This window comes from Arachis hypogaea, chromosome 11 (genome assembly GCF_003086295.3).
Source record: "Arachis hypogaea cultivar Tifrunner chromosome 11, arahy.Tifrunner.gnm2.J5K5, whole genome shotgun sequence".
Lineage (NCBI taxonomy): Eukaryota > Viridiplantae > Streptophyta > Magnoliopsida > Fabales > Fabaceae > Arachis > Arachis hypogaea.
This window is the reverse complement of record NC_092046.1, coordinates 109,379,562-109,390,957: the sequence shown is the minus strand read 5'-3', so window position 1 is coordinate 109,390,957 and position 11,396 is coordinate 109,379,562.

Genomic DNA, 11,396 nt, shown 5'->3' with positions numbered 1-11,396 from the left:
GAGCATTGATAGATGTTGAAAAAGGGAAATTGTTGCTGAGAGTGCATGATGAGCACCTAGCATTCCATGTTTTAAAAACCCTGCATGAGCCCACTCAAGAAGAAGATTGTATGAAGGATAAGACCAGAGATCAAAGCTTGAAGGAAGCATTCAATGAGTTAACTCCAAGACTTCTAAATCCATGCTTGAAAGAAGTAGAGATGGTGCAACAGACCAAAGAAATTAAGGAGGAACTAGATCCAAAACCCCCAGATGAGAACCTCAACACCCCAGATAAAGAAACACCAAGGCATGAATTATCTTCTGAGAAAGAAAAGAAGAAGAGGCCAAAAGGGTGGAGAAACAAGAAAATCCCCACTGAAAGCTTCTCACCAGGGGATAAAGTAATGTTAAACACCCAACCAATGAAGGTGTCTCCACAAGTATCTGAGTATTATACTGTGAACCGGATCCTTTCACCTGAACACTTAGAGATCATCAAAGAGGAGACCGGAAGGAAGTTCACAGTAAGAGGAAAAAAGCTTAGGCATTATGATTTTCAGCCCCCATGAACAAAGAATGAAGGATGTCAAGCTAGTGACAGTAAAATAGCGCTTCTTGGGAGGCAACCCAACTAGAGGTAGTTTTCTGTTCCTAACTATTTCAATAAAAAGGTCAAGTGGCTTTATCTGTATTGCAAGGAGCTAAGTTTGGTGTTGCACACCAAAACAATTTAAGGGTGAATGAAGGATTCTAGGTTTGGTGTTCCACCAAAAATCTCATTTAAAAACACATTTTTACCTTCTGCATAAATAGTTGCTAGCTCCAAACAATCAGAGAAACTACTTAGCCATTGTCTGTTTTCTAGTTTTTAGTTTTGTGACCTTCAGCAAAGGCACAAGGTTTCACATAAATGGTTGACTTGTTGCATAAGAGACATTGGCAAGGAACTAAGTTTGGTGTTCACACACCAAAGTAAGTTCAAAAGCCTACAAATAGAATGAAATTAGAATGAAATTCAGTGGTGGTATTTGTTTGATTTAATGATTAGTTCAATAATAAAAAGCTGCATAATAAGATGTTCTTTGTAGTGTGAACTAAGTTGTTGTCATAAAGCCTTTCATCAATGAATATCCCTTGATAATGAAGCAAAATAAGAAGAAAAAGAAAAAGAAAAGCCAAGAATTGGCAAAGAAACAAACAATAAGGCTAGACACCAATAGCTTTGACCCTAGGACATATGCCTGTGGTGCTTTTGTACTAGGATATGCTTGGACAATTAGGTTCTGAGGAGTATTTTAAAACTTGGCCACTAGGATTAACTAATCTGGGATTGCCAATTGAAAGTCCATTATCAAGAGCAACCTAGTTACAAAGTATTTAGTAATCCAAAGAGATGCTGGGCATCAATGTTCCTAGGAAGAAAATGTGAGTCATGTGTCTGTGGTGAAGTGGTGTTGAGCAAAAACTAAGCCAAAAGGCTGCTGCAACACTTGTCACCAAGCTTTTATTAATAAATAAGCTTTCTAAGCAAAAGAAAAAAAAAAGAAAAAGCTAGCAAGGGATCAATCAAAAGGCAAGGCATTATAGCAGCAACTTTAGTGAACCTTTAAGGAAACATTTCTTATCTATCAGCAAAGAATAAGTGAGCTACATTTGTCTGCATAAAACCCCATGAACCAAGTTCAATTATCTGCTAAATAAGGACATATATGCTTCTCTGTTTCATTTCATTTCCTCTTATGATTAGTGCTTGCTTGGGGACAATCAAGGTTTAAGTTTGGTGTTGTAATGACAAGTCATCTTATGCTAGCTTTTCAAGCATTTTTCACTTGTTTCATTAGGTTTTATGCACTTTCTTGCATTATAAGTAAGTGATTTAGAGTGAATTTGCATGGTTATGTCAATTCAATCAACCATCATTTATTTGACACAAAATAATAAGGTTTAAGCTAGAATTAATTGGTTTTTAGATGATTTATGAATCTTGTCAATTTGGTGATGCTTTGTTTGGTTGGTTTGATTAATTGTAGGTGAAGAAAAGAAAGAAACAAGGAAAGCGTGCCCAACCAAGCATGGCGATCATTCAAAGAAGCGTGGCACTCAGCCAAGGCAAGGAGCATAGTGCTCACTAAATGAGCACATCGCTCTCTAATTGAGCGCTAAAGCACCAGCACCAACCACAAAGCAATGGCGCTACGTGAAGTCTCTTAACTGAGCGCCCAAGGATGCCAAATAGAACAAGGGTAGCGCTCAAATGTAGAGAGCACTACGTTAAGTGTTTTACCTTTTTCGTGGGGCTCAACAAAGAAAATCAAGGTGCGACAATAGCAAAGGGGGCAGCCAAGGTTCAAACCCATGAACCAAGAGAAGCGCGCTACAAGGCTTGGCAAAGAAATTGGCCAAAATGGCTTCACCAAGATTTAAAGAAGGGGACAAGCGCATGAAAGAACGGGCGCTATGTGAACTTAGTTCACTGAGCGCTATGTTTCACAAGGGAATTGGCAAAATTGATGCCACCAAGGCTCGAAGTGGGAGCCTCACTCCAAGGCAAAGGGCACTACGTTCAATTCGTTAACTGAGCGCTGCTTTGCTATGCATATGGGCTTGGCAGAAGACAAAAATTGGAAGGCACACAAAGCCATTGAGCGCTGCGTTACCTTACTACACTAAGTGCTCCACTGGGAGGTGGCCCATGGTTCATTTTCAAATCAAAAGCCAATTTCGGATCTATTTCTTCACCAATTTGAAAAGCCCACTCCAAGTCTGAAGATGAAAATTAGAAAGTGTATAAATAGGAGTTAGTTTGATTTGTAGAGGACCTTCTTTTGAATTTTTAGTTTAACCTTTTTGCTCACTTTTACAATACCTTTTAGCTCAATTTTAGTTTTTCACCTTAGCTTTCATTTTGATTTTGGAGAACTGGGATTGAGATCTGAGTTTTCTTTCTGATTGTTCTTGCTTCGGCAGCTTCTACTTTCTGTTTTAAATTTTGGACTGAGATTGAAGAAATTCTGTTTCAATTCTGGATCTGAAATTCATCTTTGTTCTTCTTCTGCATAAATCTGAGAATTTAGGAATTGGATCTAATTTCATTTGCTATTTTCATTTTCTTTTCTTCTGCAACTTCTGCTATCTGTTCTTGGAATTTTAATTGAGATTGAAGAGCTTCATTGATTCTAAATCTGGGAATCATCTTTCACCTCTCTTCTCAATTGTTCTAAGAATCTGAGTTTAGTTGTCTGTTTTCATTTTCTTCTTCTGCAATTACTTTTCTGCTTGATCAAGAGAGCACTTGAGATCTAGATCTGCTTTCTAATCTCATTTCTTTTCTTGAATCTTCAATTTAAATTTAAGAATTTTATAATTGAATCAAGTTTTCTCGCTGTTTGTTTCTTCAGGCAATTTTCCTTTCTGTTTTGCTACTGCATTGAATCCTTTCATCTAATAGCTTTCTGTTTTGCTTCAATTTACATTTTCTTGTTAAATTCTGAATCCCAGCTCCCAAATCCCTTTAATCATCAAGCAATTTAAGTTTCTCAGCAATTTAGATTCAGTAATTTAGTTTTCTTGCACTTTAAGTTTCCGCAATTTACTTTTCTTGCAATTTAAGTTTCAGTTTATTTACTTTCTTGCACTTTAAGTTTCATGCAATTTATCTCTTCTGCACTTTATTTTTCTGTCAATTTCCCTTCTCCCTTTTATTTTCATGCAATTTAGCTTCTGCTATTGAAGTTTCACTCAAATCATTAACTGTTTGCTTAACTAAATTCATCACCTAACTAAAATTGCTCAATCCATCAATCCCTGTGGGATCGACCTCACTCATGTGAGTAATTACTACTTGATGCGACCTGGTACACTTGCCGATGAGTTTTGGTGTGGAATCTGATTTCCACCCATTAACAATACCAAGAGCAAAGAAAAAAATTACAAAGACAAAGCAACGAATACAAAAGCTGAAGAGGAGAGCCCATCTCAAGGCTTGCAGATGTCAACGATTTTCCCGTCCTCAACCGTCTTGAAAGCGCTCACCTGAGAAAGGTCAAGGTCAGGAACCAGCACAGCTACCTGAAGCTTGATCCCCTCCTCGGTCAGCTTCACGGCCTCCCAGACCCCCTTAGCAATCTCTTTGTTTTTCTTCTTCAGAATGGTCACCTCCTGACAAGCAGCATTTGCCGAGCTCTCCGCCAACTTCAGCTTCTCCTCCAAATCCTTAATCTTCTTCTTAGCAGCAGCAGTTTTACCACGGGAATCGTTCAAATCTTTCATCAAGGAGAGGTCCCGATCCACCAACCTATTGATTTCCTTGGCATCTTACTTAGCCTTCTCCTCCGGCTCAGACAACTTTTTCTTCAGGGATTCCTCCCGAGATCTCGAATAAGTCAGATCCTTCTAGGAGTTCCGAAGCTTCCCTTCCATGACCTGAATACTTCCTAAGACAGGTTCGACCTTCTTGGCGATGGCAGCAGCACGGAGGAGACTACGATAATCCACCTCACCTGACCCGCAAGATTGGCATCCCAGAAGAACTCTCCAGTACCAGGAATTAATTGGGACTCAATAAAACCCCAGCATCAAAATTCTTTTCCATAACACAAAGGGCCTTCCCAGAGTCCCACTTCCTCTTCTTCGGGTTGCCAATGACCTTCAGATCGTCATCGCCATACCCCAGGTCCTCCTCAAAAGGAACCTCCTCCTCCACACTTGGGTTCCCCTGGGCATTCCCAACGGGGACCTCAGCTGCCTCCGCCTGATCAGCCCCAGCAGCCTGGCCACTAGCCTCGCCAGTGACCTCCTGATCTTGACTCGCCGAAGGGGTTACCGAGGAGTCCTCATCGCCCTCATCACCATCTTGGATGAGGTTTATCAACTCAGCCATGGTAGTCCTTCCACCAGCCATAAAAACTGAAAGCCAAAGGCAAAAGCTGTGAACGACAGGAAAGTAAAACACTAAACAAAAATGAACAAGAAAAACAAACTCACCAACATGCGATTGACTAGTCTCCCGATCCCCCATAAGCATATGAGGATTAAGATTTTTCTCGCCAAAAATGGCCAACAAGATGTCGGCAATATTATGCTCTTCTGGGCTCAACCAATCATAGGATATTTTTGTTAGATAGTCAGATCCTGCCCTGAAGCTCCAGTAAGTCGGGATCCGCCTTTCTCCCTCGGCGGTAAGCCAGAAGGGTTGATGGCCCTCGACTGGTCTGACTTTGAAAAAAGTATGCTTGAAGCCATGAAAGGAATCCTCGAAGAGATCAAAGATCCTCCGACCCTGTTGGGCCCTAAAAGACATGTACCCCTTCTTTGTCTTCTCCTCCCGAGAAAGGTTGGTAAGGAGGAAAAGGTAGAGAAAAATATTCACGGAGGCCAGGATCTCCAAGTATTCGCAGACTATTTTAAAACAGTGAATAGCAGCCCAGCTGTTCGGGTGCAGTTGCGCTGGAGCAACATCACACCGATTTAGCAAACCCATGACAAAAGGAGAAAAAGGAAGGCGAACTCCCAAGGTTGTGAACATAGGTTCATAAACCCACAACTAGTCAACAACTCGAGGAGAGGCCAGATTCTTGTGACAGACACGTTTCCGGTCAGTAGGAACATAAACCTGGTACAACGCCTCCCCTGGTCCTCCTCCGCACAAGAGCCCAACCTGGCAAAGATCCTGAAGGCTCTCACGGGTGACCTTAGAAGAGGCGTCCTTCACATCGGAAGTAACCCAGGCCTAGTGATCGGCAAAATCGGCCAGCGGCCGCTGAGCCAGGTTCGGAAGCACGGGGCGTTCAGCCATACCTACAGTGGGGGCACCACTTAGTCAGCACGGGAGGTCGGGAACCCTAAAAACAGCAAAAACAAAACTACAACTCCCTAAATCACCCTCTAGGTACCCCTATACTAACCCAGAACTCAAGCAAAACCTAAGGAAAACCCAGTGGCACCCCCTCTAAAAGAAGAAGTGGCAAAAACAAGCAGAAACTCAGGCATGCATAAAGAAAAGCACACAAATACCAAAAGAAAAGAGCAAAACAAAAAACTGTAAAAATCAATGTACCAGGAAGGATGAAGTAGTAGGCCGAAAAGTTAAAGCAGCAACAAAAGCAAGATGATGAAGAATGAACAAGTAGTAGAAAAAAGAGGAGAAGCAGCAACAATTCGAGGAAATAGAAGGGGGAGAAAAGAAGAATGGAAAAATGAGGAGGTTGTTAAAATAAAAAAGGGGGCAAAGAATGTAACCGTTGAGGAGGAGTGCCAAAAGGCAGGGACATATCCGTCATTTCACTCAAATTTCAAATCACGAAATGATGGGCATTTAATTCCCAGCGCAGAAGCTAAGGAGGCAGCGTCAAGGAAGAGACGAGATGGCCACGCGTGGAAACACGAACGACATCAGCAGGCTCTCGAGAAGAGGAGTACGTCTCGACTCGGTAGTAAGTCAAACACTCCTAGACACGAGCTTCAAACCTCATGGCTGGCACGTTGGGGATACTGTTACGGACACACACAGGTCCAGCCCGATTACCCGGTGGGTCAGGGACACCGCCTCCGACCCATGCCCGAACCACCAGGATAAGGAAACCCGACGGGTCGGCTCCCACGCCCTACCCGGAGTAACACGCGACTTGCCACTGCGGCTCAAGTCACCACAACCAACAAACCAGTCAGGTCGGTATCTTCGGGGCAGCACCCAAAACCCCCACCCAAAGTCCGGAGCGACCTGCTCCTCCCACGTGGACCAGGACAGCTCACAGAAGCTTCTTGGCTAGCAGGCTAGGCCATTTAATGGGCCCGCCCAACACAGTATATAAAGGGAAAAGTCAGCTCTCTCCCAGAGGTACACATCATCTTACCTAATTTGGCTATCATCCCGTACGGATACGGATTTGCTCGTCGGAGTGTCCTTGCAGGTGACCACACCCCCTCGTCCACTCTACCTCCGGTGTCTCCAAGTGTTCAGCTCACGTCCAGAAACCCGCACCAAGTCACTCCAGGGTCTCGCCCTTTCACCTTTTCACCATCATCCGACCCGTCGAGTACCCGAGATCATCAGGTAACGAACACAACCTATCAATAAAAGTAAAATGTGTAAGAGTATAGAAAATAAGAAAAACTACCTACAATGGCAACTCAAATCACTCATTGATTATATTTACATGAGAATGGAAAGAGTTTACCATGGTGGGGTGTCTCCCACCTAGTACTTTTATTTTAATTCCTTAAGTTAGACGTTTGGTGGGGTCTTTGCTAGGGTAGCTTATGGTTGAACTCTTCCTTGAATCCCCACCAATGCTTGCATTTCCAATAACCTTCGGGATCCCAAACTAAGTGCATCAAGCTACCAAGAGATCTCAAGCGAGTACCAAGGCCCCAAAGTTGATGATTATCTATGTATATTCTGGGGTCCCATACTTTGTTTGTCAACCCTCTTTCTTCTTGAACTTCATGCTTCCAATTGGTTGACAAACTTATTGAATTCTACTTGTAACTCCTAATCATCATCCTAGATCTCTTGAATTGAGCTTCACTCCAACCATGAATCCTAAAATTTGAGCTTCCTTCCACTATGCACCTTGATTCTTGTTGCCAACTAACACCTAACTCTTTTTTACTTACTAACCCACACATAGCTCTAAGTTGACCATCTGTTTCTAATAATGCATATTGATATGGGCCAAGGAAATTAAAAGATGATATGGTTACCCATTCAACTTGTAATTTGGATGGTGACTTAGTAAGGAAGATATCCAATGGTCTTGACATTGTAGGCTCCACTTCCTTTAGTTCCTCCTTAATGGATTCAATCTTTTGACAACTTTCTTCAATTTTCTCTTGTTTGCTAACTTTTTCCAACTCTTTCTCATTAATCAAAATATGCATTGGAGGTTGTGCACATTCCTCCTCAACATCGGTCTCACATCTCATGAAAGAGGCTTCAACAAGATCACCATTGTTACTTGGTGTAGAGTTATCTTCAATGATGGAACTTTCTTCTTGTTCAACCTCCCCTAGATTTTCTTCCACCTCTTCTTCTTCAACAATCTTCCTCCCTTCCACTTGTTGCAAAACACGCTCTATTTCCTTGTTCTCAAGTTGAGAATCCAAAATCTCCTTCATACTCCTCTCCTTGATTGATTTTTCAAATTTTTCATGCGGTTGAAGAGGAGATACACTAAAGCTTGGAGGTTGGAAGGTGCTTCGGTTGTTGGTAGAAGATAGAGGTATACGGGATATAAGCTCTTGGAAGGCGGAGGTGAAACCGGTGAGTACAATTTGGAACTCTTCTTACTCTTGAGAAATGATATCAAGTGTATCATCCATAGAGGCTTGGTTGGAGGAAAAAGAAGGATTGTGAGGGTAATGATGTTGAATTGGTGGTGGTTCCATGGGTGCTTGTTCATAATGGTTATAAGTGTGTGCATATGGAGGATATAAATTAGGATTATGTGGAGGTGATTGATGGAAATAGGATGTAGATTGGGAGTATGGTGGTTGGAATAGTGGTATTTGAGGACTATGTTGAGAGTATGGTGCATGGAATGATGGTGGTTGAGTGGCATAATTATGATAAGAACCATCATATCCATTGGAATGATATGCATCATAGGAGGGGTTATAATCATAGTAGCTTGGTTGAGGAGGTTGCCATGGTGATTGCTCATATGGATATGGCTCCCTTCTCAAGAATTTATCTCTCCCATATTGTGAGCCATCATTAAAGTTTTCATTACCTACAACATAGTCATAACCATATCCAAAACCACAAGGATGAGAATTCATATGGAAAAGAGGAAATCAAAACAAAAATCTTAAAAAGGCAAAGAGAAAGTAAACTCCTAAATACTAGCAAAACCAAGAATTAACCAAAAATTAAGATATTCAAAATATGAACATATTCACAATAGCCAATAATGTAACACCATTACAATTTCCCGGCAACGGCGCCATTTTGATGAATGATATTTTGTCGGTATAGAATTTCACAAAAATAATTGTTACGTTGTAAGTATAGTTCTAAACCAACAAACAATCCTCAATCAAAAATTTATTTGTCACAAGTACAAACCCCAAAAAAAAATACCGAAGTATTTAAACCTCGGGTCGTCTCCCTAGGAATTACAATGAAGTGTTTTGCTATTGGCTATGAAGGAATGTTTTTGGGTTTTTGTAATAAGAGACAAGGAATGTAAATAACAAGAAAAATAAGCTAATAACTAAGAAAGCCCTTGGCAAGGAATGAGAATTAAAAATCCTATCCTCATTATCATCATCAATTGTGACAAGAATTGTCCATTGCTCCCACTTAGTTAACCTCTAACTATGATGGAAAGTCAAGTGGATACAATCAAGTTGAGTCCACAAGTCCTAGTCAAATCCTAAGGAAAGACTAGCTTTAGTGGCGTTCAAATCAACTTGCAACTTCCAATTATCAATCAACAAGAGAGTTTGATAACTAAAGTGTCTCCAATTACTCAACTCAAGCCAAGAGGAGAAAAATCTCGCTCATAACTAAAAGAGACATTTCATCAAACACATAGAGGGCAATAAAAGTAAATATCATAAATTGCAAGAATTGAAGGAAGCTATAACTACAAAGGCAAGAGATCAACAATAGGAAACTAAAGCAATTATAAAAAGGCATGGAAATAATAAATTGCATTAAAAGGAAATGAAAATCAACAAAAGAGTTCATAAACTAAAATTGACAAAATAAAGAAAATTAACAAGTGAAGTAGAATGAACTAAAGTGCTAGAACAATAAAAGATGTAAAGGAAAACGAAATTCAAGGAAGATTAAAATCTAGATCTAAGAAGATATGGAGATGAGAACCCTAAAATCTAGAGAGAGGAAAGAGCCCCTCTTTCTAGAAACCTACATCTAAAACATGATCAATACTCCACTATGACTACTTGGTTCATCCCCCTTCAATCTTTGGATTCAAAAGCATCAGAAATGAGTTGGATTGGGCCCAAAATGAGCTAGAAATTGCTGACCACATTTTCCCCTAAAATGGCCCATGCTGATTCTGCGATGTGCACGCATGAGTGACTCATGCGCGTCGCCTAACTGCAAAACAATTATAACAAATTTTATATCCTTTGAAGCCCCGGATGTTAGCTTTTCAACGCAACTAGAACCGCCTCATTTGGACTTCTGTAGGTCAAGTTATGATCGATTAAGTACGAAGAGGCCAGGATTGAAAGCTTAGCAATTCCTTCATTTCTTCATGAGTTCTCCATTTTTGCATGCTTTTTCTTCATTCCTTCAATCCAATCTTTGCCTTCTAAACCTGAAATCACTTAACAAACATATCAAGGCATCGAATGGAATTAAAGTGAATTAAATTTATCAATTTTTGGGTCTAAAAATCATGTTCTCACTCTTAAGTACAATTTAAGGAGAATTTACAAAACCATGCTATTTTAGCGAATAAATATGGAAAAAGTTGATAAAATCACCTAAATTCAACACAAGATAAACCACAAAATTGGGGTTTATCAAGAATCAAAAGGCGCAATGCGTTCACGCGGAGCTACAAACTTAAAGCACAAGTTAAGGATATAAGATAACAAGATATTAGTATATAAGGGAGTATAATAGTCATAAGGAACTAGTCTCAGCCCGCGGAATTTAGGCCGACTAGTCAATATATAGGCATACAGAGTTTTAAAGGTTAAAACAGCTTATACAATCTATCTCTCTACAAAGTAAGCCTCTAAGGCAATTATAAATACAAAAGCGAGAGAAACTAAGCAGAAATATCCAAAAAGACTCCAAAATATGATAAGGATCCTCCGCTCTATCACCATCACGTAACTCACCGAGGTGGGTTACGACCTACATCTGAAAAATAACAACAAAGTATGAAATGAGAACCCAAGGTTCTCAGTATGGTAACAGTACCCAGTAATGTAAGATGTAAGACCCCGGGACGCCAGAGGCAATCCTAGAGCTTCATACCAAACAGATGTCCCAGCTTAGCAAAATAAATAACGTAAACTATAAACAATAAACAAGGTTATCTAAACTTAGGGGATTTCTAACTAGTACTAATCACACCGCTGTATCCCACAGCCTTCACCAACCTAGCCTCCGTGCGATCCCATCACCACCGCCTATCGAACCACCTCAATCCTAGCAGAAAACACAAGTAATGCAGACAAGGAAAGCACAAGTAAAGTACGTGTACAGCAAATAGAACAATTAGCAAATAACATGTGATTCATTTAGGCATCACAGAAATTACGCAAAGCAAACAAACAGGTAGAAGATGCATATGATGAATGCCTTTCCTATCGGCTCGTGATATCACTTGTCGGTCTATAAATGCCAACCCGACACATCCTTTCGGATGTAGCTTTTCTGCCACTCCCATGGGTATAGTGCTGAGCACACTCTATTGACCCACGGATAT